Source organism: Echeneis naucrates, chromosome 2 (assembly GCF_900963305.1).
Source record: "Echeneis naucrates chromosome 2, fEcheNa1.1, whole genome shotgun sequence".
In the NCBI taxonomy this organism is placed as follows: domain Eukaryota; kingdom Metazoa; phylum Chordata; class Actinopteri; order Carangiformes; family Echeneidae; genus Echeneis; species Echeneis naucrates.
In genome coordinates, this window is record NC_042512.1 from 8,656,632 (window position 1) to 8,683,602 (window position 26,971).

General features: G+C 40.6%; 1 long non-coding RNA gene and 5 other non-coding genes across 6 annotated transcripts; 2 read left to right on the forward strand and 4 right to left on the reverse strand.

The window, feature by feature from the left end:
* Positions 1-309: 309 nt before the first annotated feature.
* Positions 310-5,948, reverse strand: LOC115056124 (uncharacterized). The gene is made up of 3 exons (XR_003841767.1): positions 5,896-5,948; positions 2,205-2,378; positions 310-370 (listed from the first exon to the last, which is right to left on the reverse strand). It is a non-coding gene; the product is annotated as an uncharacterized LOC115056124 (long non-coding RNA).
* Positions 5,949-20,588: 14,640 nt separating this feature from the next.
* On the reverse strand, positions 20,589-20,662 carry trnai-aau (transfer RNA isoleucine (anticodon AAU)). Its single transcript has one exon. It is a non-coding gene; the product is annotated as a tRNA-Ile (tRNA).
* A 2,721-nt stretch (positions 20,663-23,383) lies between these two features.
* On the reverse strand, positions 23,384-23,465 carry trnas-gcu (transfer RNA serine (anticodon GCU)). Its single transcript has one exon. It is a non-coding gene; the product is annotated as a tRNA-Ser (tRNA).
* A 704-nt stretch (positions 23,466-24,169) lies between these two features.
* On the forward strand, positions 24,170-24,251 carry trnal-aag (transfer RNA leucine (anticodon AAG)). Its single transcript has one exon. It is a non-coding gene; the product is annotated as a tRNA-Leu (tRNA).
* A 2,548-nt stretch (positions 24,252-26,799) lies between these two features.
* Positions 26,800-26,871, forward strand: trnap-ugg (transfer RNA proline (anticodon UGG)). Its single transcript has one exon. It is a non-coding gene; the product is annotated as a tRNA-Pro (tRNA).
* A 28-nt stretch (positions 26,872-26,899) lies between these two features.
* On the reverse strand, positions 26,900-26,971 carry trnaw-cca (transfer RNA tryptophan (anticodon CCA)). Its single transcript has one exon. It is a non-coding gene; the product is annotated as a tRNA-Trp (tRNA).

The window sequence follows — 26,971 nt, forward strand, 5'->3', positions numbered from 1 at the left end:
TATTAACACACATATTAATATATGATGTCACCCTAAAAAAATGTTTTCCAAAGTTACTTTCAAACCATTGAACAGTTTAAATGTCTAAAACCTGAAGAGGATTTTCCTTCATAAATATAAACCTGTCTGCAGGTCAGAGTCACCACAACTGTAACATCATATTAATCTGAGAGCAGAAATAAAACATGAGTCTGACCTCAGAGTCTCCAGTCTGCAGTGAGGACTCTTCAGAAAACCACACAGATCCTTCAGTCCTGAATCCTCCAGGTCATTCCAACTCAGGTCCAGTTCTCTGAGATGGGAGGGGTTGGACTTCAGAGCTGAGACCAGAGAAGAACAGCTGATCTCTGACAACCTGCAGTTCTCCAACCTGAGTAAAGAATAAAAGATGTGACTTTAGGAGACAAAGTTCCTGCTTGAAAGTGTTCAATGTTTCATCATCTGTTCAGAGCTGAAGGTTTAGAAAGTAGAAGTTGAGAAAATGAAAGTCACACAGTTGAACCAACAGGAAGCAGCTTCACAACAGTCAAATACAAACAGTGACAAGATTTAATGAGAAAATGAAACACTGTAAAGAACCTGAACTGACTCAAACTGTCAACATTGTGATTTGAACACATCAGAAATAACCAAACAGCAGAGTCAGCCCAACTTTATTTCTATCTCTGATTCTGCCACATATGAACTCCTGTATAACAATCTGAGCTCTGGCAGGTAAGTCCACTCTAAAACCAGTCAAACAGTCTACAAACAAGCTGCAGAAGTTATAGACAAAAAATCTAACTCATCATTAATGAGATATTTGAAGAAACATGAACAGTTAAATGTGGAAATCATACTTAAATATGCTTTAAAAAAAAAAAAAAACGATCCTGAAGCATACGGGGAGTGAATGCAGTGATTTTAAATCTGGTGTAATGTTCTCCCACCCCCTGATCCTCATCAGCACGCGTGCAGCTGAACTCTAATAACTGAAGATTACAGATGCTCCTTTTGGGAAGACCAGAGAACAAAAATGGAATAAATGTGAATCCTACATCAGGAGCTCTGCAGGGACACCTGAACTTCCCAGCTCTAATTCCTGGTGTACCATGGAGTAGTTAGGGAAAATATATTTATATACTGTAAAAATCTTCTGTATGTTTTTACTCTCGTTTTTCACCCCCCCTCCCCCTTTTTGTTTTTGAGGGGTTTTTTTCTTTGTTTTTTTTTTTCTTTTATGGGTTTTGTAACTTGCCCTGTACAAATGTCACTTTTAACAATTCTTAAAAAAAAGGTTTGCAAATGTTTTTTTTTTTTTTTTCTTAAGACCACATTTACATTGATAATGAGTCCTACTGTTTGTCGTTGGGATGCTATTGGATAGAAGAAGTGTTTATAGATGTGGTCATCTGGCTGTGAAGTCTCACACATGGCAAAACTCCTGTCGAGTTCATCTCTTCTTATTCTTATTTTATACAACTGGATTTGTCAAGATTGAAGTAAGTAAAATTCCTGTAATATATTTTTGTGTGTTTATTACAGTGTCTAGAACATGTAGATATTTAGTCATTCTAGAAAACATTCATTATATTTTATTCAAAACTTGTTATGTCCATGTTGTAATATTACAACTTTAGGTCAGAGTGCCTGTGCACCTTACACATTACAAAAGACTGCATTTCTCATGGTCACATATTGAAAAAAATGGAATAGAAATTTCAAATCTTTGTTGATTGACTGCGACTAACTTCGAAATCTGTTAAATTTAGTGTAGACTAATTATTAAATATGTGGACATGTGATATACATTTGTGGTATTTGAAACTCCATCATCTATAGCAGTGTTTGAAACTCTGTTTTTTAACTCCGAAATGATCCTGGGATATTTTTTTGAGTACTGATGAAGCCCCTGTGATAAGAGGCCAAACATCTTTTTAGACAAAAGTGAGTTCAGTTGCTTTTTCGATTCGACACAAATAAATGAATAAATAAATAAATGAAATGACCTACAGACTTAAATCAGCATATTTACACACAAATATGAATATATGATGTCACCCTAAAAATATGTTTTCCAAAATTACTTTCAAACCATTTAACAGTTTAAATGTTAAAACCTGAAGAGAATTTTCCCTCATAAATATAAACCTGTCTGCAGGTCAGAGTCACCACAACTGTAACATCATATTAATCTGAGAGCAGAAATAAAACATGAGTCTGACCTCAGAGTCTCCAGTCTGCAGTGAGGACTCTCCAGAAAACCACAAAGATCCTTCAGGTCTGAATCCTGCAGCTTGTTCTTACTCAGGTCTAGTTCTTTGAGATGGGAGGGGTTGGACTTCAGAGCTGAGCTGAGAGAAGAACAGCTGATCTCTGACAACCTGCAGTTCTCCAACCTGAGTAAATAATAAAAGATGTGACTTTAGGAGACAAAGTTCCTGCTTGAAAGTGTTCAATGTTTCATCATCTGTTCAGAGCTGAAGGTTTAGAAAGTATAAGTTGAGAAAATGAAAGTCAAACAGCTGAACTAACAGGAAGCAGCTTCACAACGGTCAAATACAAAGAGTGAAAAGTTTTAATGAGAAAATGAAACAACACTGTAAAGAACCTGAACTGACTCAAACTGTCAACATTGTGATTTTAACACATCAGAAATAACCAAACAGCAGAGTCAGCCAAACTTTATTTCTATCTCTGATTCTGCCACATATGAACTCCTGTATAACAATCTGAGCTCTGGCAGGTAAGTCCACTCTAAAACCAGTCAAACAGTCTACAAACAAGCAGCTGAAGTTCTACACAGAAAATATAACTCATCATTAATGATATATTTGAAGAAATATGAACAGTTGCATGTGGAAATCATACTTAACCCTCCTATTATCCTCGGGGTCAATTTGACCACATTCAATGTTTATCATTCAAATAATATTAGTTGACTTTTTTTTTTTGCTTCGTATTTCATGACTTTTCCAAATTTGATGGGTACAATTGATTAAGCATAAAATTATCATGAAGACATTTTTCAATGTGCTGAACACATATTGCACACATTGGTATTCCTCTGGGGTCACTTTGACCCCAAGCTGTTTCAGCTGTGTAAAACTGGTCTGCCTGTGTGTGACCCATGTGTGACCTAACATTCCCACACCTATAGGTGCAGAATTGATACTTTTAAGTTGATACATGACTTGGGGGGTATGAATGTGTGTGTATCTGACATATTACTAACACCTTCTGAAGTAAAACAGATATTTCCCGTGTTGTGGAGGGCGGGTTTTCCCCGTCAAAGACATTGGTAGTTCATTCAAAGGGAGGATCAAACACATAAAAGCTTGCTGTCTATCCAAATCATTCCTCATTATGCTGTGTATACTGCAGTCTGCACGCTCTCTCTCTCTCTCTCCCTTGAAAATGGGCTCTGGGAAAAGGTTTACTGTCAGTGATGTTGGAACAGCTCTTTGACAGTGAAAGTGACACAGAGGATTGTGTTGAGAAGGACCCTGATTTGGAGGCATTATCATCTGATGGGAATGAGAGTGTTGACCCTCCTGTTGTCACTCAACCACCAGCGACACGATCCCCTCCAAAATGAAAATATGGTCCCTTTTTCCACTTCAACAGCAGGATAGACTTAGTGCTGCTAATATTATCAAAACGGTTCCAGGCCCAACCAGATATGCAGTCAGCCGTGTTGAAGATGGAGACACTTGGGAAAACTTGGATGTAGTTGACTTGGAAGCCTACATTGGCCTGCTCATTTTGGCAGGAGTTTACAAATGAAAAGGTGAAGCAACAGCAAGCCTTTGGAACGCTGAGACTGGAAAGGCAATATTTCCAGCCACCATGTCTCTGAAGACATTCCAAGTTTTGTCCCGTGTCATACGCTTTGATGACAAACAAACAAGGCAGGGCCTTGTTGTGCATTGTATGAATTACATGAATTACATTGTACCAGTACATTGTATGAATGTAGTGGAATGATGATTAGCATTTGCATTAAAAAGACAATACTTTGATATATTTAAATAAATTGCTGGTTAAGCTCCTTGATTCCTGGACTGTGCGAACATCCAGACAGGTACGCCTACCCAACTGCAACCTTGAGGATGAAACGAGCTTGAAGAAAAAGGGGAGAGGAAGCTTTGATATGCGAGTGGAGGGGAACCACAACATCTGTGCTGTCAAATGGTACGACAACAGAGCAGTCACACTTGTTTTCTCCTTTGCTGGACCAGACACTGTGCAGAAGATTCAGCCCCGGGACAAAGACACCAAAACCATAACTGAAGCTGAGAGGCCTTACATTGCTGGTACCTGTAACATATAGATGGGGGGGATTTGTTGGACTCATTTGCATCAAAATACAAGTTCCCCATGAAATCCCACCACTGGCACATTTACATGGTCTGGCACAGCATCATCCTGCTGGATCTGACAATCTGTTTGATATTCAAACTAAATTGGTATTATGGCTGAAATTTCCCAAACTGAACCAACAGAGCCATGTTACATGTGGATGATGTCATTCTGCTGGCTAAGAAAGAAAAAATGTTCATGTTATGCTGAACATTGTTCCAAAACGGTGCTGGAAGTGGAGACTAATGGAGAACCAAGACAAAACACAAGTGGAGCATTTTAGGCCAAGTTGAATGTTGTTAATCTTGGGACAGTACTGCTGTCCTACACTGATCAGTATAAATGTCCTGACGTTGGACCAACACATGACATTTAACCCAGCTGTCAGTGTTTTAGATCAGTCTGCAGGTAGAGCCCTGAACAAGTCTGAACACTGTGCTCATCTGGGTGTTCAGAGCCCTGAACAAGTCTGAACACTGTGCTCATCTGGGTGTTCATATTTTCACTCTGTTCTATAGTGTGTGTGTGTGTGTGTGTGTGTGTGTGTGTGTGTGTCAGTGTGTGTGTGTGTGTGTGTGTGTGTGTCAGACGATGCTTCTGCTGTCTGGAGATTCTGTGAATATTCTCTTTGTAATACTCAGCATCATAGAGCTATTGGTTATCTTACAGCAGTACACAAATGGACCTCAGTGTTGGCTCTTCATGGTGATTTGGGTTGGGAGCCCTCGAGTATCAGACATAAGAGACAAATGCTCCAGCTCTGGAACAGATCTGTGAAGTTGCCTGATCACAGAATTACTAAAAAGATATTTCATTCTGACACTTTGCATCACCATCCCTGGGCCAGTGAGCTGAAATTAATATTCTATACGAGTGATTTATGAATTCTTTCTTCATTTGTCCTGCTCGTGTGATGATTGACTTTTTCTTTGCAAAGAAAATAAAAACTTGTCGGCCGGAAAAAGTCTCTATTTCATTCTTCACCAGCAACAGAGAATTTCCACAACAGAAATGACACACAAATGTATCTACAGTAGTGGACTAACAATAATCAGTGGAACTCCTCTAATGGGCTGTTGTCACAAGGAGCTTTGTGAACACTCCTACAGAGGTTAAATACCTGGGTCCAACTCCACTGTCTGTCAGACTAGTGAGGACTGATGAACTGATGAAGCCCCTGAGATAAGAGGCCAAACATCTTCTTAGACAAACAAAGGGCAGTTGCTTTCAATTTGACAGGCAAATAAATAAATAAATGAAAAAAAAAAAAAAAACACAGACTAAAATCTGCATGTTAACATACAAATATTCATTAATATATGATGCCCCCTTTCAAAAATACAAGATTGATAGATAAACTGCTTGCAATTAAAATGTAATTTTCAAATTAATAGAAATCAGTTTTCCAAGGCTGCTTTCAAACCATTTGACAGTTTACATGTTAAAAACCTGAAGAGGATTTTCCATCATAAATATAAACCTGTCTGCAGGTTAAAGTCACCACAACTGTAACATCATATTAATCTGAGAGCAGAAATAAAACATCAGTCTGACCTCAGAGTCTCCAGTCTGCAGTGAGGACTCTTCAGAAAACCACACAGATCCTTCAGTCCTGAATCCTCCAGGTCGTTCTCACTCAGCTCCAGTTCTCTGAGATGGGAGGGGTTGGACTTCAGAGCTGAGACCAGAGAAGAACAGCTGATCTCTGACAAACTGGAGTTGTCAAATCTGAATAAGGAATGAAAGATGCAGATAAAATCATTGATAATCAGTTAGATATGTCCACGAGACTTTAAAGTAAAGTTCCACCACATTCTGTCTGGATGTTTGAAGTGTTTCTTCAGTGTAATTGTCATTTCAGCCACTGGAGGCTGAAGTTCAGCAGCTCCTCACTCTAAAACAAAGTGATTTCCTCAGCTGACCTGCGGCTGCAGTGGAATACAGGACATACTTGTGTGTAGGAATACAGCAGTTGGCTGCTTCATAAATATGTGGCAGCAAAGGAAAGTTCTGCTTTGATGTGAAGATGAAGCTCTAAAATCTTCTAAATGAAGAACATTTCAACATGTGTGGGACTGTTTGTTTTGTGTGTAGAAGAGCTTTTTGATGTTGACTCCGTCCACAGCAGCTCATCACTCAGCTTCTGTACCGCTGCTCTGAACTCCATCTACTGCAGTAACACACTGACTGAGTATGACCACACCACAAAGAAACACAACTATCACTGTGCTGCACATGAACTGTGCTCAGTGCAGGGAAACCTGTGGTGGAGCTCCAATCCTTTGGAAATAACAGCTTTCAGAGCACAGGGGGGCCACGGCCACGTGTCTGAAAGCCCCATGAGGGCTGGAGTCTCAACATGACAACTGACTCTGGTCCTCAGCTCCACACCCTCCAAGTCTGAAGACATTTATTAGGACATTAGATTCAGCGGTGGATTAAAGATCTACCACAGTGGACTGACCTCAGAGTCTTCAGTCTACAGTCTGGACTCTCCACAAGATCACGCAGCTCCTTCACATCTGGATCCTGCAGGAGGTTTCCTCTCAGGTCCAGTTCTCTGAGATGGGAGGGGTTGGACTTCAGAGCTGAGGCCAAAGAAGAACAGCTGATCTTTGACAACCAACAGCATCTCAACCTGGAAAAGAACAAATCATGGAGATCAGATGACTGATAGTCAGAAATGTCCTGATCCAGAACTCCACCTTCTCAAACTCATCACCCACTTTAACATCTCAAATGTTGCTGGTCCACATCAGACTTTGTTCCAATACAAAGACCAAGAGCAAGATTTGGTCCTGGTTTCTGTCTGGAGATCAAACATGTGAAACCAACTCTTTGGTTCCTGGAAGACTTTTCATGATTAATATATTGAACAGGTAAATTCAAGTTTTGGAAAACACTGACAACATTTATTATTATTAGAACAACTGGAAACATGAAACAGCAATTTTGAATACATTCAAAAGTGAATACATTCAAGTTAAATGTGAATATAAATTCTGGATTAAACAAATCTACAACAGCAAGTAAACAGACCTCAGAATCTGCAGTCTACAATCTGGACTCTTCAGAAAACCACACAGATCCTTCAGTCCTGAATCCTGCAGGTCATTGTTGTGACTCAGGTCCAGTTCTCTGAGATGGGAGGGGTTGGACTTCAGAGCTGAGACCAGAGAAGAACAGCTGATCTCTGACAAACTGCAGTTCTCCAACCTGAGTAAAGAATAAAAGATGTGACTTTAGGAGACAAAGTTCCTGCCTAAAAGCGTTTCATGTTCAATGCGTTCAATGTTTCATCATCTGTTCAGAGCTGAAGGTTTAGGAAGTAGAAGTTTAGAAAATGAAAATGAAAGTTTGGAGGAAGCCAAAATGAAGAATCTACTTCCTTATAAAGAACTGTTATGGCCTTTGCTCATTTGTATATATTGCTGTTTGCCCTCCTTGTTCTCAGGGTGTAGTCCACTCTGTGTGTGTGTCCCATTTCCTGTTCAGGTGTAGAGATGGGATTGGCCGGTTCTCCTCTTTCAAAGGAAAGTTCTCCTGTACTGGGGTGACTCCTCCTCCTGCTCCCAGCTCTGGATCATGCTGGGCTGTGCATGTGTAGTTTTGTTTTACTTGTTTATGTTACAAATAGCAGTCTTAGTAGCTGTCATAGCTTTAGGGGAAGGAATTCGTTTTTGTCAATCTTGTTCTCCTATTTCATCGTCAGTGAGGTAGGGTTGTTTTTTTTTCTTCAGGTTATATTTTTCAAACCTTACTTGACTATGATTACAACTCAGATAAACAACAACAGAACAACAAACATACTCATTAAAGTAAAGACACAGTAACAAACATGCATTGATTCTGTTCTATGTTCAACCAATAGGTTGTGGTAGAAAAAAACTGCAGAACAGCCCTTTACCTCCTGACAGGAAAGGGAGGGGGAAAGAAGTGTGAGTGAAAAAAAAAAAAAAAAAATTGGTGAGTTAAATGAGTGGCAACTGTGAACTGGTGGAAGGAAAAAGCTACTGACACAAACAGCAAGGAGAACCCAACAAATGTTGGGAAAATAAGAAAGCAGTAACACGAGGAAGAGAACCAGCTGGATTCACTGGAGGTTTAGAAACCCATGGCCTGAGGAGTGGTGATGATCCCAGGAGTACCAAGGAGGAAAAAGGTGCCTGTATACTGGGACTCCATACCTGCCTGGGCTGGAGGAGCCCCACAACAGAGCTAAGTACAGTCCATCACTGTCCCCTCAACCATTTAACACACTGAACCACCATACTTCCACTCACACACACTGAACCCTGGAGGAACTGGAACCAGCTGGACTAACACACACATACACCTCAAAAAAAAAAAAAACTTTTACTCATCCTCATACTGTTACACAGGAAGCTTGATCTGGACTAACCCACACATCCCTCCATTCTCCATCCTCCATTGATGATTTAAGTTTTGTGTTGCCATGATTTGTGATAACAGGGTCAACTGTGAACTGTGATATTTTGTTGTTGTCTGCCGATTAACCTTCCGAGCAAATATTGTTTGGATTGATTGTGATTTGTAGTGTGTATATTGGGTTACACATTACAGGTGCTTTTTTTTAAAGGAACCTCAGTTTGATTTATGTATGAAAACCCCCTTTGATTTAGACTTAGCCTTGACATTTTCTCCACATATTATTTTGTAGGTATGAGGTTAGGTAAGGTTGTGTCCACCTCCCTAAAAGTAAATGATCCTCAGTGAACATAGAAGACACCACTACGAACTACAAACCTCTTCAGTTTTCAATTTTTACTCATTTAAATAAAAATGTATCAAAAAACTAAATCCAGTTTTAGTATTCACACAAACATGAACTCTGACCTGAGAGTTTCCAGGTCACAGTGTGGACTCTTCAGTCCAGCAGACAGCAGCTTCACTCCTGAATTCTGCAGGTTGTTGTTACTCAGGTCCAGATCTCTCAGACTAGAGGACTGGGAGCTGAGGACTGAGGACAGAGCTTCTAAGCTTCTCTCTGAGAGGTTACAGCCACTCAGTCTGAAGAGGAATCAGCAAAATAAGATAAAATTATTAAAGAAACATGTTTTTGATTCTCAACTAAAAAAAGATCCAGTTGATCGAGATGGATTTATTTGCACATACAGAACTTTGCTGGAGGCTTTGACCACTGGCAGCAGCCTCAGAAGAGCCTCCTCTGAAGCAGAGTATTTCTTCAGGTCAAACACGTCCAAGTCTTTTTCTGATGACAGTAAGATGAAGACCAGAGCTGACCATTGAGCAGGAGACAGTTTATCTGTGGAGAGACGTCCTGATCTCAGGGACTGTTGGATCTCCTCCACCAGAGAACCATCATTCAGTTCATTCAGACAGTGAAACAGGTTGATACTTTTCTCTGGAGACAGATTCTCACTGATCTTTGTCTTGATGTACTGGACTGTTTTCTGATTGGTCTTTGAGCTACTTCCTGTCCACGTCACCAGGCCTCTTAGGAGAGTTTGGTTGGTCTGCAGTGAAAGACCCAGAAGGAACCGGAGGAACAAGTCCAGGTGTCCATGTGGACTCTGTAAGGCCTTATCCACAGCACTCTGGTAGAGATGTGTTGTTTTAGATCCAGTCCTTATTAGTTTAAACTTTCGAGTTGTTTGTTTTTCTGACATCAGACTGACTCCAGAGTTGATGAAGGTCAGATGGACATGAAGAGCAGCCAGAAACTCCTGAACACTCAGATGGACGAAGCAGAAGACCTTGTCCTGGTACAGCCCTGTCTCCTCTTTGAAGATCTGTGTCAACACTCCTGAGTAAACTGATGCTGCTCTGATATCGATGCCACACTCTGTCAGGTCTGATTCATAGAAGATCAGGTTTCCTCTCTGCAGCTGCTCAAAAGCCACTTTTCCCAGAGACTCAATCATCTTCCTGGTCTCTGGACTCCAGTGTGGATCTGACTCAGCTCCTCCATCGTACTTGACCTTCTTCACTTTGGACTGAACCACCAGGAAGTGGATGTACATCTCAGTCAGGGTCTTGGGCAGCTCTCCTCCCTCTCTGGTCTTCAACACCTCCTCCAGAACTGTAGCAGTGATCCAGCAGAAGACTGGGATGTGGCACATGATGTGGAGGCTTCGTGAGGTCTTGATGTGGGAGATGATCCTGCTGGCCTGCTCCTCATGTCTGAACCTCTTCCTGAAGTACTCCTCCTTCTGGAGGTCATTGAACCCTCTGACCTCTGTCACCATGTCAACACACTGAGGAGGGATCTGATTGGCTGCTGCAGGTCGTGTGGTTATCCAGAGGCGAGCAGAGGGAAGCAGTTTCCCCCTGATGAGGTTTGTCAGCAGCACGTCCACTGAGGTGGACTCTGTAGGATCAGTCAGGACCTCAGTGTTGTGGAAGTCCAGAGGAAGTCGACACTCATCCAGACCGTCAAAGATGAACACAACCTGGAACTGATCAAAGCTGCAGATTCCTGCTTCTTTGGTTTCAGTGAAGAAGAGATGAACAAGTTCCACCAAGCTGAACTTCTTCTCTTTCAGCACATTCAGCTCTCTGAAGGTGAAGGGGAATGTGAACTCTATGTTCTGGTTGGCTTTGTCTTCAGCCCAGTCCAGAGTGAACTTCTGTGTTAAGACGGTTTTCCCAATGCCAGCCACTCCCTTTGTCATCACTGTTCTGATTGGTTGGTCTCTTCCAGGTGGGGGTTTAAAGATGTCTTCTTGTCTGATGCTTGTTTCTGCTTTGTCCTGTTTCCTGGATGCTGTTTCAATCTGTCTGACCTCATGTTCCTCATTGACCTCTCCAGTCCCTCCCTCTGTGATGTAGAGCTCTGTGTAGATCTGATTCAGAAGGGTTGGGTTTCCTGCTTTAGAGATCCCCTCAAACACACACTGGAACTTCTTCTTCAGGACGGATTTGAGTTTATGCTGACACACTCGAGCATGACTTCCTGAATAAACAAAAAATAAATAAATAAAAGATGAAAAAAAATTACGACAAGGTTGATGTTTACTTTTCCTAAAGAATAAGAATATGATCATATTTCTCTCTGTCTCCTGAGACTTTAGTAAATGTCTAATTGATCCATCAAGTTAAATCCTCTTACTGCTCAGACAGTCAGCCAGCTCCTCCTGCTTCATCCTCCTCAGGAAGTTCACTGTGATCTTCAGAAATGCCTCTCTGCTCCTCCTCTGCTCTTCATCCACCTCATCATCCTCATTCTTCATGAATTGTGGGTAATCTGGACTCAGACTCCTTTTGATTTTCTTCAGCTCGTTCTTCACAAAACAGACGATGTTCTCCTCCAGCAGCTGGAACACAATAACATCCTGTGTAAAGTTCACTCTCAGTATAAACTGATGGATCAAAGCATCAGATCATCAGTCAGCAGAGTTCAACTTTAGCTGCTGCTGTATCATCTGCTGCCACGTCTCTTTCCAGAGCTACACAGAAAGATTCAGACCTGCTGACTTCACTAAACTAACTTCACTGGTGTAACTTACTAAGTTTGACTTTAGATTCTGACAACACAGAGATCCTGATCATCACATGAAGACCAAACTGATACAGCCCTTCAACACATCAACTTAGGAAGTGAAAATTCAGGGTCTGTCTCCAACAGACCCTATTCATACAGAAAATATCTGTTGAGGCTGATGGATTATTGCTCTGTGGTGAACTACAACTCCCAGTCCTCTCCCACTCTCGCCCACCCCAAACCTGTTCAATCCCAATCCCAATGGATCAGACCACCTGAACTAGTTCACTGATGAATTATTCCATCTTTAAACCCTGTAAAGACAGAGTCCATGGAGGTCCAGGACTGAATCTGATTAACTTTGGTCTTTGTTATTAAGTCACAGCTGAAATGATCTGGGGGAAGAAAAAAAAAACTAAATAAACTTTACTTTAAGATTCACTGTAGATGAAGAAGAAGGAGCAGAAATGTTTTGTAAGTCTCCAACAGACCATATTCATACAGAACATATCTGTTGAGGCTGATGGATTATTGCTCTGTGGTGAACTACAACTCCCAGTCCTCTCCCACTCTCTCCCACCCCAAACCTGTTCAATCCCAATTCAACTCCTGTCTGTCACAGAGTAAAGCTCTACTGGTCTAAAGAGTGCAGCTTCAAACTCAAGTCTTTGTTGGTGTCTGTTGTAGTCACTGGATGAACATTTACACACCATAAATATGGAGTCCAGGTCTGTGTGATGATGTTTGTCAGACTGAACTCTGAGGAGAAAAGACACAAACACACAGTTTGTTCCAGGAGTTTTCTATGAACACCAGATAAACTGATAGACAAGCTTTGATACCTTTAATGAGTCAAACAACAACAAATGATCAGCTTTTACCTTTTTTCTTTGATAAAATCATCCATAGACTGATCACTCTTCATTGACACACAGCTGGATACAGCAGACTGTTGTCCTCCCTTAAACTCAATGGGTCGTTGCATAGACCGATCACTCTTCATGGACACACAGCTCCGTTCAGTAGAATCTGGTCTTGACTTCTGGTTGCTAGAACTAGAAATAAAGCTGACAGTAAAATAATCAACAAACAAACTGAGAATAAACTTAAGAATGTTTTTTCTTTGTATAGCTAAGAATCACAGAATATTTTATTGTTTAAATTCTTAAATTAAGTTTACTTGTCACTTTGACAGTTTGAATGTTTCTGAAAGTTACAACGCCAATAAAGATGATTATTATTATTATTATTATTATTATTATTATTATTATTATTATTATTATTATTATATTTTCATATTCTGGTTGAGCCCCCTGTGGGAAAAAATAAAAAAACTGAAGCAGTAAAGGTTCAGCAGTAAACAATGTAAGTAACAGTGAGAGTGAATAATGATGGAGCAGTGATCTGAGTGCTGAGCTCTGACAGATGGACAGTTAGAGATCCTCATCTCACCTCTGAGCTTTGGTCTGACTCTCATGTTCCCCACACAGAGTGGTTTTAGAGGGAGGGGCTCCCTCCTCTCTGTCCTCACACTGATTCATAGCTGAGCCTCCACCTTTACACAAACAACAAAAAGCTTCATTACAACAGGATTTACATCACAGGACACATAATCAGCATTACTGTCACTAATACGTCATTAACTTCAGCCTTTAACTCCCAACAACAAACTATTTATTACAGAATCTGACTGAAACCAGAGAGAAATCCAGAAACAGCATTCAAGAGTGTTGACTGTTCATCCCAACATTCAATTGAAATCATTACAAGCCTAATCAAACATCAGTTACATGGAAACCAGAGATCAGGGTAGGTGGTTCTCCCATCTGATGTTTAGGATGCACCTTAAACATTTGTTTCTTTGTTTGACACATTATTTAAATACTGTGCCTCCACAATTAACTAATCAGTCCGATATGTCAATAATCAGGAAGTTTCAGAGAAATTTATTTCAGATCTGATGGTGCTTCTTCTCTCTGTCCACTAGATGGTGGTATCTGACTGTAGGATGTGTTCATGGAGCTGCGATTTAATTCATGTCACATTATTGATCAGAGTATGTGATAACGTGAATATTTCTGTTTTGCTTCAAATAATCCAACAATAAAATCAATGAGTGCTGCTCTAAACCTTCAACGGCTTCACTGTATCTGGAAATACTCAGAGTGGACCATTAACAGTAAGAGTTAAATTCTCTTAGAGAAGTTCATCCAAAGAATTTGACAAGTTCAGACATGTTTGTTCTGTCACACCTCAACAGAAACACAGCAGACCAGTTCAAGGTTAATAAGTTAAGATTCATTTGTTGATCATCTTTCCAAAAATAAAACCGGTTTAAGTCTGGTGATTTAAAATTTAAATTCTTGACGTTACTCTGTGAATCTTACTTTATATTAGAACATTAACAAAATTAATAAACACATAAGGTTGTTATTAATACTCAGGGGCCGCCTTCACTTTACTGTCTGACCCAGAGGACACACAAAAAGGAAATTGTGTTAACTTGTGTTTTAAGTCATCACAATTGCAAAGTCATGAGTGACAGGTCTTAATGTTTCTTTGACAAGTTCCCAAATGTTTGCATTCAAATATTTGTTTTTGACTTAAGCTGTCAATTAAATGTGGTTCAGCAGAAGAGTAAAATATGTGTTCAAAAATACAGTACCAATAAATAGAAATGCTCAAATATCATACAAACACCTTCAACTGTAAGTGCAGTATTTAAACTAAATATATGAATTAATTCCCATCATGGTTCATATAATTACTGAAGCACACACATTTTATTTGGTGTTCGGTTACTCTAACAGTTAAAACTCCTGAATTCTTTAAAGAAAACAAAATACGGGGGGAAAAAAAAAAAAAAAAAAAAAAAAAAACTTGTCTGCACAGAAGACTTTTAAAACAACTTTCTGATACAACATATGATATATCTCTAAATAAATAACCCCCCATTTTCTAATGACTGAGCACCAGGGTTTTATGGGTTATGCTGGTAATTAAATATCAAGCTGACCCTGAACATAAAAGGACCACTATCAGATAGCTAACCTTAGTTAGCTGGAGTGTATTTAGCTTCAGTGTAAATAATCCAGATTAATGTTCTCCATTGTTGACACCTGTCAGAACCATGAAGTCTAGAAGCTACCAGATGGGTAGCTGTTGCCAATTACATGTACTGCTATTTCTCCATAGATTTCAATACAATCAAACTTCTACTGCACTCCAGGCAGCCTGTAACTCGTGTTTTCCCCCAACTAACTCTTGAAAGTGCACTGGAACAGCAGTCGAACTTGTAACTTCCCACCCATGAACTCGTACCTAACCGGTGTACTACGAGTTCTGACTTGTGACGTCAGATCGTTTCTGAAACAATATGGCAGTTCCAGGGATGCAGTGGTACTGTGTGTGACACACAAACTTTAGAACAACGTAAAAGTACTACAATCTCTTCATTAATCTTGTATTGTCAATCAATGTGTTTCAAAATAACATAAATACAAGCTTCTGTTAACTAATGCGCAGTTTCCCCTCCTCCGTGTCACTCAAATGACCAAGTTGCAGACACCTTTGGCATTCGAAGTGATTTCGATATAAATTTTAACAGTGTCCATCATGTTGGCTTGTTTACATTCCAGAATTATTTGCGCTCAAGCAGAAACTGTAACTTGTGTGGAACGCTTTGGAGGTCCAAACTCGGAGATTTCAACTGTGAAATTTCCAAGTTGTCTGGAACGCAGCATTATTTTACAACCAGTGCAGTTACAGTTGGGCATCTGCCTGATGTGATTCTCTCATGTCTCATTAACATGGAAGAACTACCTACCAAAGCAAACCATCTTTATCTGTGACAGCAGCTCTACATTTGGTATCAAAGTATAATCCCAAATGTGTTACATTTATCACAAAAGTTGTATTTGTTTTCAAATCCAGCACAACTGTATTGACAAAAAAAAAAAAAAAAAAAAAAAGGAAGATATTGGTGATATAAAGTGGAAATAGATTAAATACTACATCTGTTTTACAATACTTCGTTTCTGAGAAATCACACTTTCTGGTAAGACAAGTCTGTGCTATTGTTAGTGATAATTATTGATGTTGTTCTTTGAAGGACAAAGACAGCTTCAGTCATATCTGAGCTGTCAGACCAGTTCTGTCATTAAACTGTCAAAAGTTGGCACAACCTGTGGTTGTAAAGTATGAGGAAAAAGGCAGAAAAAAAATAAATCAAAAGTCAACTCACAAGATCAGTGCTCTGTTGATTCATTAATGGGCATAAAATACAACTTATCCTCAAATCATTGTCCTTCAACTCCACGAGAAACTAATATTTTTACAAATCTGAAAGCAGCCAATCAGCATCCAGAAAAGTTCTCCTGTCCAGTCAAACAGTGAAACAACACAATGTGATCACAGTGATCCTGTTCACACATTTACAGATTCTCACCTGCTGAACTCACTTCAGGGAGACTTTCTGACACTTTCCAGCTTCATGTGAAGAGAAGAAGCTGCTTGTTCTCCCTCATCAGTCCTGGTGTCTGTTTGAGCTGAGGAAAAGTCACACCCTCATAACTTCAGAGTCCAAAGTATGAAACATTAAAACCGCTCCAACCTGTTTTTGGTTTGTTGTTGTACTGCTGCTGTTAGTCAGCGAGGTGTTACGGGTCACTAAAATAGGACCCCGATGGAGAAACAGAGCCGGTAAAACCGAGTCCAACAGAAATAGTCCGGTAGGGATACAAAAGTCCAACAAAAAGAGGAAACACAGACTGAGCTGGACTTTCTGAAAAACTAACAAAGTAACAACAGAGAGAGAAAACAAAAGGCGAGACTGAACAAACAGGGAACCAAGAGAGAGGCTGACTGAGAGACACCGGAGAACCTGAACGGAGGCAGAGAAAAGACACGATAATAATAATAAAAAAATAAAGCACGAATAAAAAACGGTGAAGGAGAGCAGCAGGAACGAGAAGAGGCAGGATACTCCGGCACTGAAGAGAAGTCCGAGGAGGGAATCTATGTGGGCTGATTGGCGGGAAATGCAGGACAGGTGTGCCTCATTAGGAGAGAGGACACGCCCACTGGGACAGAACACAGGGGGGAGGGGCCGGGGGGACACGTGACTTTAGCAACAAGGAAGCAGCTGACATACACAACCTTTATCATTCAGCCTGTTTCAGTCCACAGCTGTACTCTGCTGTTTTTGTTGGTTTACCTCTTCCACAAAACTTCAGGCTGCTCCAAAGGGAGACATGAAGACTGTGCAGAGAGACTGCTGTGTCCTTTTAATGGGACTTCAGTAGAGGAAGTTAGATGAGGATCCAGTCAGGTGCTGTTATATCAAACATTAATCACCAAAGTACGAGCTCGCTGTTCATTTGTAAAAAATCTGCCTTTTAAACATTCAGTGCCTCCATTTTAAAGCATTAAACTCAAAGTCAGATCATTCTTGATAAAGAAATGAATAAAGGAATACTTAAAAATACAAACTTTTTTTTTATGTTTTCACATTGTAAAAAAATACATGAAAATGTATAAAACGGTTAAATGAACATATTGAATTTAATTGAACTGAATCAGTCAGACTGTATCATAATGATTCTAAACTTTCCACTTGCTTGTTACGAATAATTATATTGATAATAGTTTTTTATTTTTCCATTATTTGGTAAATTTTTGCAGCACACAGTAAAAACGAATGTTAAACATTAATATATAATATATATATTAATATATAAAATATGGTCTTTCATATTGCAAGGTACTGTGTGAACAGAAGAAAGCAAAGGTGCAGATCATAAACAGTGTTCTTCATTGCTCTGTGTGAGATTTGCATTTGCAGACCTTTTATTTGCATTGCTTAAGTTAGATGAGGATCCAGTCAGGTGCCGATCTATCAAACACAAATCACCCGAGTACAAGCTCGCTGTTCATTTGTAAAAAAAAGGTTTCCTTGTAAACATCCAGTGCCTGCATTTTAAAGCATTAAACTCAAAGTCAGGTCACCCTTCGAGAAAGGAATACTTCAAAATGCAAATGTTTTTGGGGGGTTTATGTTTTCACTTTGTAAAAAAATAGTCAAGCCTCCTTTTTAACAGTGCAGCAAACAGCCAGCAAATCAATAAACAGCTAATACAGTCTGATTGAAACAGTAATTGTAACTGTGCAGAGAGATGTGTCAATGAAGAATGGGGAATCAAAAAGAGAAAAGATTGTTATGTTTAACATGGATCTGTGTTAATCATCATGTGTTGATTCAAACAGCCTCTGAAAAAAGGGAGAGTGGCTAAAATAGGATTTATTCCAGAGCTTTGCACTTCTGTGCTGTGCATCATGTACCGGCCTGCCCGGTGTGTGGCTGGTTCAGCCCGTGTTGTGCGGGGTGCTCCTGACAGGTCTGGGGTCTTTCAGTCAGTCAGGCCTCGTTGAAGCAGTAGGCAGCGCGTCAGTCTCATAATCTGAAGGTCGGGAGTTGGAGCCTCACACGGAGCACAGCTTTAGTTAATAATGAGGAGTTGGTAGAACCTCAGTTCCTTCAACACTCTCTGGTTTACATGACCTCTATGACATAGACAAGTGCGAAGAATCACTTAAGACACAACACCAGCTTCTCTGTCACAGTTGTGAAGTTCTGTCTCCTCAGTATCTACAGATTTGTTCATTTCTCTCCACTTCAGAGGACCGGAAGTCGGCTCGTCCGCAGATCAGCTGTGTGACCGTGAAATTAACAGGAGACATTTTACAACAAGTCAACGTCCTATTTTCTACGTTTGTACTGAGACTTCACAAAACAGAGATTTTTACATAGGAATTGGTTTGCGTAGTGATCCACACAGAGGAAGGCAGAGAGCATCCTAAAATACTCGGACTGTCCACTTCATACCATCCGAGTGGATCAGAGAAACCACAGCGGTGGACTGTTCATCTATTTACCATGTAGGACGGAAAGATCCAGAAAATCATTCATTCCCACTTTACAGCTCCTGAACTGTTAGAAGAGAAGACACCAAACAGCTGTTTGTGATTCTGATCATCTCCGTTAGAGCTTTATTGTGTAATTCAGTGTGTGTGCAGTTTGGGACACATTCAGAAAACAGGGCAGAACCAGCAGATGGAGCTGTTTGGATGTTTCTATCATATGATGATGAAAACTAAAGGCTCTCTGATCATCACATTGAGAAGTTGATCTGGTTTGTGATATTTCTTCATATGACAGTGAGGTAAAATGTGTTCAGTGGGATGTGTGTGTATCCAGCAGGACTGACAGCTTCATGTGGGATTCTCACAGAGATGATTCAAACCTGATCACAGTGATCAGTATGGATATACAGTATGTTTGCTGTCAGTGGAGGAAACTCTCAGACAGGACTAATAGTCATGTTTGGGATGTTCCTGGATTTGAGTTGAATGAGTGTAAATTCTCTCAGATTTTAACACACGTTCACACATCCACCTCTATTCAGACATGGAGTTTACATATTGTTTGGAATTCTAATGTGAATGTCACAGACAGCATTTTTTGTCAACACTTGTTCTTATTATTAATGTTAAAACCCAGAAAGCAGCATGTTTGATTGATTGCTGTACTAACCTGAAGATGATCAGTGTTTATAGCTCATAACCTGATCAAAGATCAATAATCAGCCAGAAGACGCTCTGAAACTTTCTTCTGCAGTCAGAACTCATCCACCTTCAGACTGGACATCTTCTGACTGTAGAACTGGAGCTTTTTATACATCTCACTGCAGCACAATAAAGTCCTCTGTGAGTATTGTGTGTCCCACAGTGTACATGACATCTGAGCAGCAATACTTCCACCTGCTGGAGATTTATTGTTACTACAGCTGTAAAATAAATCTATCAGAACATGAACTCAGTCTGTAGAATCCAGAAGATTAATGACACACTTTGTCCTGCTGTTATGGAATCAAATCCTACTTTAGGTTTTCTATATATTAAACTAATGGGCACTGTTGGGGATCAAACAGAAAAGGACAGAGGTCTGAAAGAAGATTTTTTTTCTTTTAATTAAAAGAAACAATGTCACAACAAATAACAATTTACATCATTAGGAAATATAACTCCAAAAAATTGACAAATATAGGTGCTGTTTAAGAAAGGTCAACTAAGCATAAGGAGACTGAACAGAACATACCTGACTCACAAATGGCACACTGGGGTTTTTAACTTTCCTTTTTAAAAATCCTCCAGATACTGACCTGGAACCCCTCCTCACCACGGCTCTCAAAATAATTTCAATAAGAGTTTGGTCTAGACCTGCTCTATATGTACTTGACATAAGTTCATTATGATGTTTTGACGTGAGTTTAAAAAAAGAGGCCAAAACATTCGGAGTTTGCCTTTAAGTGGACTTCAATGGCTGCTGTTTTTTCATCACATGTACACTTGTGTTCACTTTGGTAATTTTGTAGGATGACTACACAGGATAAATTGCTCCAAGCTGAGAGATCAGGGTGTTGCACAAGATAAGTACTTCCTGTGCTTCATTATCAACGCTGAAGATGGCGGGGATTGAACGCAGGGCCTCATACAGGCAAAGCATGCACTCTATCACTGAGCTACATCCCCTGCATGCTGCACAATGCCAGCTGGAAACTAATCACTAAACTGTTACAAAGAAAATGATCTATCTGCAGTCTTTGCTCTGATCATTGTAACTTTGTGTTATTGTTGTATCTGATAGTTCCACTGGTTGGAAAAAGACTTCAGGCTGCATTGAAGTATATGGAGAGAACAACACCAAGTTCAGAGATGCTGCTTGTGGCCAGTATGGGGATTGAACCCATGACCTTGGCGTTATTAGCACCCTGCTCTAACCAGCTGAGCTAACCGGCCAAAGGAGACCATTTTTTTCATCGGCCTCATCCAGCACAGTAATGAGTCTGCCTACAGACAGCAGGTGGACAGACTGGTCGTCTGGTGTGGTCAGAACCACCTGATGTTATAGATATAACAGACATCAACATGTAGAAATGTTGCTATGCCATCCTTGGAAAATGGAAACAACCTGTATTTGTCCACGCTCCACGTGCGAAGAAATGCAAATTTTGAGCCTATGTGCAATCTAATCAGGCAGCCTTTGTGTATTGTGGACTCACTTTGATGGGCAAATATGTACCGACAAGGATGGGATTCCAACCCACGCGTGCAGAGCACAATGGATTAGCAGTCCATCGCCTTAACCACTCAGCCACCTCCTCCTGTTAATGTTTACCTGAAGATGTGGTCTGAAGACGGTCTGGTCTTTAGCTTTGCTCAAAGCTCTGCTTTGAGTGGCCTTTTGATGAATGTCTACCACTGATCGACATCTTCTTTGGACCTTAACATAACCACAGAGGCTCTGAGCTGCTGCAGCGGGCATCGATCCCACTACCTCTCACATGCTAAGCAAGCGCTCTACCATTTGAGCTAATTCCCCAGCCGTCAGCATAAGTTCTCTAAACGAAGCCAAAGTGGTACCGTGATCCATATACTGATCTTTATTTGCACGTGCACACTTTTATTTTGGCAGGTGACCAATTGTCTGCTAGTTTGTTCTCACGACTTTGGCAGCTGTGAAAGTATCTCCAGGAGTAAAATTATTAAATCAATACCTTGTTTTAATTGACAATTTCTATATTACATCAGAGGCCCTTTGTGGTACATATACTTATCTTTATTTGCATTTGTATCTGTATACACACACACACAAACACATACACCTCCTTTGCCAGCCCTCATGGTTCTTGGGGAATCCATACATGCTGTAACCCTTCTCGGACTGATTGGAGCATCCAAACGCTGCACAGCCAACCATGGTATGATACTGATCTACAAAATGTTAGTTGTAACCAATGTGTAACCATCGTGAATGATTTCTAAATATCTTTGAAACCTGTTGATGGTGAACTCAGAGGGGGCAAAGCTTAGCTTGCATGCTAGCATGGCAGTACAGGGGAATTAGCTCAAATGGTAGAGCACTAGCTTAGCATGTGAGAGGTAGTGGGATCGATGCCCACATTCTCCACAAGACTTTGGCTTACCTGAGCACTGACTTGGCTGTTGAATTCACTAAGTGCTACTTGTTGAGGCAGTGCTGACTGACAAAGGCAACAACAGGTTTGGTGGGAGCCATAACTGCCACCACAAAGTGAAAGTCGCAATTAATTATGCAACCTCAACGTTTACTTGAGTTTTGAATTTAATAGTGTTATTTCTTGGTGTTGTGTTTACTACCAAACACAACAAGTCATGGAATTGATGTCTTCTTAGACGTTAGCTGACTTCAATTACAGAATCTATTGATTCACTCCAATCAGAGACACTGATGAATTCTTTGTCTTTCGTTCTGGTATTTCTATGCATATATTATAAATATCATATATATATATTATAATATAATGTATATTATTATATTATAAATATAATATATATTAAATAATGGCAGAGAGAGAGATGACCTGGCAGTGGTGGGATTTGAACCCATGCCAAGAGACTGGAGCCTGAATACAGCACACCTGTGTCACCTGTGAGAAAGCTCAAAGCTGTGTCCAAAGGTTTGAAGGAGTGAATGGCAAAAAGATGTCTTTGAAGCCATTTGACCACACAAGCAGTCAGCGTGCAGCATTCAACCTCACAATATTTCATGGTGTGGTTGAAAGAGGAGGCAGAATATTGGAAATGTAGGTCAAAACAAGCAGGTCATAAAAAGTCATTTGGCAAGAGTTATGGGGTACTTCGGGTGAGGTCAACTCTGACTGAGAGCGAAGCTCTGCTGGGGTTTGAATGCAGAATGTCCTGTTTACAAGACAGACACTTTAAGCAGCTCAGCATCAGTACTGCCAGTTTGTGTCTGTATCGTAGAGGAAGAAAACACAAAGGTCTGTCACAAAGGTTCTAATGACATCAAAGAGATCAAAGGCTCCTCCCACTTTTTCTCATGACCTCCACAGTAGAGTGCACTCTGTTAATGAAGCTCCAAAGACAATCATGGTCCTGCCAGATACCTTTGAGTTCTGCAGACAGAAGAAAGAACCAAACTGGGCCAGGAGCCAAATGTTTGTTGGATCAGGCATCCTGAAATTTCTCTCTTTTGTGCAGTCAGGATGTCCAAGCAATCTCAGACTGTCCCTGTTTTACCAGCAGCTCCACAAGTGAATTGGTCTTTTTTTGTTATAGATATAACAGACACAGCTTTAGTTAATAATGAGAATTTAGTGGTTTAAAGCTCAAATCCTTGAACACTGTCTGGTTAACATGTTTCTATCCTTCTATGGACCATTTCACTGCACTGGACCATTTTTGCAGAATCAACACCTAATAACTCCACAACGAGACTGTGTGACGTCACTGGAGATCAAAGTCATTTCCTGCCTTTCACTGATGCCCCACGCGACACAGATGGATACGTCACACTCTCACGTTCGCTTCAAATGAATGAGTGCATGCAGTTTCTGTAGTGTAGTGACCATCGTGACCCTTAACAAAGTTTGTCTCCTGTTAAAAAAAGGCAATCACCACATTTCAATCTGCTCAACAGCAGGGTACAACTCAGACAGACTAAAGCCAGCTGAACACCGACGAGGATGGGATTCGAACCCACGCGTGCAGAGCACAATGGATTAGCAGTCCATCGCCTTCACCACTCGGCCACCTCGTCATGTATCCAAAGGTACATGTGATGGCAAAAAAACAGCCATTGGGAAGAAGCTGCAGCACCTGAACAGATATAATCCTCAGATTAAAAGTCTGATACTCTTCAATAAGATCTGACTTCATTTTCCAAGCTGCCCCCTCGTGGTCAATTGATACACTGCAGGTGGAAATCTCAGTACTTTTTAACCACCACAGCCGCTTTGACAGAAAGTGGATATGGTGGTTAAAAATTACACAAAACTCCAGAGGACATTACAACCTGACCCTAGTGAGCAGAGTGGTGCAGCAGAAGTGTGCTGGGCCCATAACCCAGAGGTCGATGGATCGAAACCATCCTCTGCTGTTTATACACACTGGATGTCCCATCATGTAACATGAGTTTTTCAGCAGCACTGATTAACAGGAAAACACAGAGAATGTTGTCTATCATATCTGTAATACTGAGAGTTGAGCAGCAGAGTGCTGCAGTGGCACTTCTGTTGTTGGCTACAAGACATCCTGCAGTGCTTCGCTCTCAGTGGAGTTCCTGCTCATCACTTCCTTTATTACAGCTTTGTTCAGCAGAAGGAAATTTGGTGATTAACTGCTTTTCACGCTCGGAAAACTTTAGTAAGACTATTTGGACTGAACTGGATTTGAAACCTTCACTGGTGGACTTTGGAGAAGTGGGTGGTGAACATCCAGCATGAACTTAGACATCCATCCAGTGGTAGTGTGGCCGAGCGGTCCAAGGCGCTGGATTAAGGCTCCAGTCTCTTTGGAGGCGTGGGTTCGAATCCCACCACTGCCAGTTTGTTTCTTGTAAATGGAAACCAATCCACTAAGTCAGGCACTTTTCATCTCCCTATGAACAAAAGTTACAGTGACAGGTTCAAATCCTGCCAACAACGGTTAGTCGTTTTCATGGACCAAGTTTCACATGTTCCCAAGCAGAATCTCTGTAATCTGCACAGCCTTAAAATATGACACAGCTGAGTGCTGTTGTTAGGACTCTAAAAGGATGAGAGCACTCACTGGTGATCAGTTCCCTTTTCAGGGCAGCCATAGGAGCAGTCCAAGGTGCTGCATTCATTCTGCGGTCTCTTCAAAGGGTCGGTTTGAATCCCATCGCTACTAATTACCTCTATTCCTCTGAATGTAACCTGTTTACAACATCAGTTGAGTGTGATGACTGAGCTCTTAGTGAAACACATCACGGGTTCTAGGTCTTCCATGTGAATGCCTTTTATAGCAGGCATTGCTTCTTAATGCTGAAATGAGAGATAAAAAGCTATGTCGGAAGTTTCAAGGTGCCAACATTTACAAACAGTTTGTACTAACAGTTAATTGAGGAATCAGCAGAATGAGGACAGATGTGACTTAAAGCACAACAAAGATCTTTCCCAGAAGGCCCTCAGACAAAGAAGCTGGGTAACAGCACAGACTGTCAGGTATTTGAACCCTCAATTCCAGAGGAGACTGTCACCTGAACACAGCACCTTCTACAGCTACTATCAAAAGGTTTGTTGGAGAACTCCTTTCACTGTTTCAGTTTTAAAATGTTTTACACCAGAGAGAAACAAATCTGATTGGGGGACCTTTGGAGCTGCAGTCATATGCTCTAACGTTGAGCTGCACCCCCTTCCTCAGTGTGTGTTCCTTGAGGGCTTGTTAGTCTCGGGGTATTATTTAGAATGAACGGCTCAATTAAATTAAAAACTCTCTTTAAAGAGGGTAGTTGGTACTGGGTCTGATAGACAGGTTGACAGGTTGACTGATGCATCTACTGGCACCGGATGTGCAGTCTAAAGTAAAAACTAAAATAACATTCAACCACCACTCAAAAAGGAGGCTCACAAACCAACTGTGAGCAGAGAGGAGGCTTCATCAGACAGTTTCTCTTTTCACCTGCTGCAGTAGCTCAGAGCCTCTGTGGTTAGGTAAAGGTCCAAAGAGATCAGTGGTAGATGTTCATCAAAACAAATGGCGATGGACTGCTAATCCATTGTGCTCTGCACGCGTGGGTTGGAATCCCATCCTCGTCGGTCTGTCAGCAGAATTATCCAAAGTGTCTGACTTGAGGTCCATCATGAATGATCTATAAATGTGTTTGAAAACTGTTCAAGGTTAATTCAAAGGGCACCTGAAAAAACTGCTTCTGCTTTCAAAAACATTTTCAGTTTTTATCCACAAGACTTTAGCTCTTTGAAGATACGGCAACAAGAGAAGGCCAAAATAAGGAGCTTAAAACTCCAATACCAGTTAGTCAGCAAAATATGATGAGCCAAGTCCACTGGCTTAAATAATTACATAGCCTATCGTAGCTCAAAGCTTTTGATCCAGTGAGACATTTATAAGCAGTTAGAGCACATTGAACAGAACCTGTTGAAGTCAGAGAAACCTTCCTGAATTCATGTTGTCTAACTTACTGACACTTGAATAGTGGAACTGCAGACAGTGGACACATCATATGAGGGGCTCCTCTGGGATTTACACACAGAACCTCTTGCACCCAAAGTCAGAATCATACCCCTCGATCAGGGGTCTGCAACCTTTATTTATTTAACCTTTATTGCCATTATTTAGTTTGATATTGATTAAGAAAAACCAATAACATCCAACCACCACCCAAAACAGAGGTTCATGATGACCCTGTAGTTGGCACACACCCTCTGGTCTGGTTCATCATTATTTTGTTTGTGTGTAGCTGTTCTGTTCTTAATGTTGGATCTTTCTTGTCAATAAAGAATGCTTGAATAAAGATCAGAATGAAAAGTAAAATTTTTTCAATAATTTAAAAAGCCTTATCAAGGGCTAGTTGGTCTAGGGGTATGATTCTCGCTTTGGGTCCCGGACCTTCATATGACGTGTCCAATGATCTGCCCCCCCCCTTCTGCTGTGGACATTTTACCTCCTTCACTTTCCAGCAAAACATTTCCAATATTATTTTTTTAAACATTGATTCAATGTGGTCCTTAACCTGCAATACGCCCTTTAAGGTAACATTTGTGACTTTCTAACTACTTTCTAAACCCTCCACCCTCCATATCATTGATAAAACTTGCTGACTTTTATATTGTTCAAAATAAACCGAAATAAAATCAAATGGTGATGTGTGTCCATCTAAAATAATGGGAAATAGTGATGTGAAATGTGATGTGAAGAAATTAAATGGATCATCAGAAAAACACGTCCTGCTGCACCACAGAGTATGTGAGCGTTTACCAAAAGTGCGAACAGATGATCTGACCCTGACGTGAGTTGAACACGCAACCTTCTGATCTGGAAGGCTGGACCACTTGAATAAAGATCAGAATGAAAAGTAAAATTTTTTCAATAATTTAAAAAACCTTATCAATGGCTTGTTGGTCTAGGGGTATGATTCTTGCTTTGGGTGCGAGAGGTCCCGGGTTCAAATCCCCGACGAGCCCTTCATATGACATGTCCAATCAGATGACCTGACCCTGACATGAGTTGAACACGCAACCTTCTGATCTGGAGTCAGACGCGCTACCATTGCACCACAGAGTC